We start from the raw sequence: 3316 nt of genomic DNA, 5'->3' as shown, positions 1-3316 counted from the left end.
TGCAAGGGTGTCTGCGTTCAGGGGAAGATTGTTTATGTACAGGAAGGTCTCCCTTCCTGCACATAAACAATCTTTAAAATCCACTTTGTATCTTCTATGTATGCTGCTTAATGCCGCACACACAGAAGTTGCAAAACTGCTTTTTTTAAATGATTGCTTATGTGCAGGAAGGGAGACCTTCCTGTACATAAACAATCATTGGCCTTTTGCTGTTTGCTTGTGTGCTGCACAACGCAGCACACATGAAAACAGCAAAAACGAGGAGAAATATAACATTTCTCCTCGCTGCACCAGGGATCAGTGGAACACCTACAGCAACACCCATTGCCCTCCCCTTTCACGCTAAGCATAGCATGAAAGGGCACCTTATTTACAAGGCAGCGTTAAGCCATGTTAAGCCTTGTAAATAAGGCAAAGCTCCTACTGCCACAGGAACGTCCTAAAAAGTGATGTTCCCGTGGCAATAGGGGCTTGTACATACACCCCCTAGCTTTGTGCTCTAAAGGAAGCTAGGAATACTGTCAAACCCCTCCCCTGACTCTAATTCCTAGCTTTCCATTGATGGAAGGCTATCCTTCCGTCTGTTTACCGAGCTTATCTTCATTTATTTCAGTGGAAGCAATGCCAAGTGTAACACAGCAGGACTGGAAACCATCATCAGCCCGGGCAATTTGGCCGACCAGCCCCCGCTGCTGAAAAACTGGCCCTCACCCTTGCAACCTCCCGGGAAAACGCCTGATGCTCGCTACTGCTAGTCCGGCCCTGAATCGTAACACTATGAGGTTGAGGTAAAGGTAATTGACAAGTTGAGGTGAACGAGGTAAAGGTGACTAAAAGAAAGTGAAACAAGCGAACAACAAGCAACTCTTTGAAAGGTCGCTAAACACTGTGATAAGCATCGTGCATACAACATTGAGCCAGCAGGCCGCTCAATGCTGTACTGTCTGACTCTATAAATGACATTTCTGGAACACACCCAATAATGAATTATTTGTGGGCTCCTGTCATGCGCATGACCCTCATGCTCCACCTCCTGGGTGGTATCTATGGTATGTCAAAAGATAAGTCCTACCGGGGACATCACATGAAATGGATTGTTAGTTTTCCAAGCACTAATTAAATAATGAATGACCAAAATATTGTTTAAAAAATGTTATGGCGCAACACTATCATGACAACATTATTGCAAGCCAAAATATCGTGGGGGAGAATATAGAAAGAAAGAATATTGTTTAGAATATAATTAATATTGTTTTATAATATTGTATATAATTTCATTTACTTTGATATCGTTGTAATAAATATTGTTTTTAAAATTAATGTAATATACATTATTATTGTGTTATTTTTAGGTAGTAGTGTTATTATAATAATTGTTTAATAATTTTTAGCATAGTTTGTATGTTTTAATGTGTAATACATTAAAAAAAAAAATTGGTAATTTATAATTTAGTAGCAGGTTGTGAGTTCATAGGGGAAGAGGTTGGGAAGATTTTTAAATTGTAAATTATTGGTCTTATTTCAAATGATCTTTTATGTTAATTAGATATTAAATTGAGTATGCAAACAATTTAATTGATTCACTGATATTTAATTATTTTGGAGCGCTGGGTATTACAGAAGTTGAACGCGACCTTTGGTGGATAAAAGTGGGTGATACCTTCGAGGTCAGGCTAAGGTGTAACCATAGATATGACTACTGAATCAACAACATACATTCCTGCCTAAGCAAATGGCTCTCCAGTGTCTCTCCCACCACCAGCACCACCATGAAAACTCCATCTGCCAGGGAACCACAGACTCAGGGAATTGCTCGCAATCACCTCTGAGGGGGCCCCACATTCCAAGCCCAATATCTACCTACCGGAACAGAGCATTCTCCCTGTTGGCGCGTGCTTCAGAAGGCCCAGTGTACAAATGCGTCTGCAAATGTTTTCGTCATTCGAAAGGTCATGGCTTTATCACTCCTGCAGATTATGGACCTGATATCTTCCTTCGCATTTCAGACATCGAAGTGGAATATGTTCCAACAGAAGGAGATGAGGTCACCTACAAGCTCTGCACTGTTCCACCCAAGAAAGAGAAGATACAAGCTGTTGAAGTTGTGACCACCCATCTGCCCCCAGGAAAAAGTACGAGACATGGTCCGGACATGTTATCAGCTCATCAATCACAATCTCCATGATCCCCGAGCCATGAGAGAGACTGTGGGCAGATTCACAGATGCCTGTAATTTGCCCTAAATGCCTCCATTCCCCCACCCCTCCCCATTAATATTTTTCACACACTGCCTTCCATGATGAGAAAATATAAAACGTGTCAATCATTTTGTATAAGTGTAAGAGGGAAACAAGTTTTATTTTTAAAAAAGGCTGAAATGTACCACATAAAAGTGCTTAAATTAAAAAAAATACATAAGAATTATGTAATTATTTAAGTCTTTTGTGATTTTTTTTGTGTGGAAGGTAATTTTCTATAGTTTTATAACTAATTTGTAATGTAGTAGCAAGTTGTTGGGGTTGTAGAGAAATATTGTGAGAAGTTATTATATTAAAAATATGGTTTACATTTACATTTTTTATTATTGTTTTTTATTTCTTGGGTTAATTAAAATATTACTTGAAAATAATTAAGTAACTTGTTTAATTGATCATTTTTTAAGTCAGTTATTTGTTGTATATTTAATGATTGTTAATTCGTAGATAAGTGTTTTTGATAACAAACCTTTTGAAATGAGTTTTATATTTGTTATTTCTTTTTCTTTTCTTTTTTGTAATTTATTGCTGTTTTAATTGTAGTAATGTTCTATTCAAAATTCCTTATAATTGCTTGTTGTGGTGTTTTTAGTATAATGTATACATTTTAATGCATTTATTTTGTTGATATTGGTGAAATTATTTTGTAATTGCAATTTTGTCTAATACACTTCAATGTTTTTTTATAAAACAGCAATTTTCTATTTTTAAAATATTTTAATATTTCAATGTTCTTAGGTATTTAAATGTTTTTTGAAAATGATCAGGAATTGGAATTGTATATCTAACCTTCCAAAGCCCAACACTTTCCCTGCTTCTTCTTTCGTTGGAGTGGGAACAGTAAATCTAACCACTCCAAAGCCCAGCACATTTTTCCTACTTTTGCTTAGAATGGACTGGGAATAGTAAGTCTCACCCCATCAAAATCCACTGCTTTCCTTGCTTCTGCAAACTTTGGAGTGGGGACACAAATATTTACCTCTCCAAAGCCCCACACTTTCCCTACTATTGCTAAGATCAGAAGGGAATAGGAATAGTAAATCGAACCCGCCAAGGTCAAA

At 37.2% G+C, this 3316-nt stretch overlaps 1 pseudogene; it reads left to right on the top strand.

The window, feature by feature from the left end:
* The first annotated feature begins 1692 nt into the window (after nucleotides 1-1692).
* On the top strand, nucleotides 1693-2199 carry LOC144783968 (calcium-regulated heat-stable protein 1 pseudogene; annotated as a pseudogene).
* The last annotated feature ends 1117 nt before the right edge of the window (nucleotides 2200-3316 follow it).

Source organism: Lissotriton helveticus, chromosome 10, assembly GCF_964261635.1.
Source record: "Lissotriton helveticus chromosome 10, aLisHel1.1, whole genome shotgun sequence".
Classification (NCBI taxonomy): Eukaryota; Metazoa; Chordata; class Amphibia; order Caudata; family Salamandridae; genus Lissotriton; species Lissotriton helveticus.
Note: the sequence above shows the minus strand (reverse complement) of the source record. Positions and strands in the feature narration are given on the sequence as shown.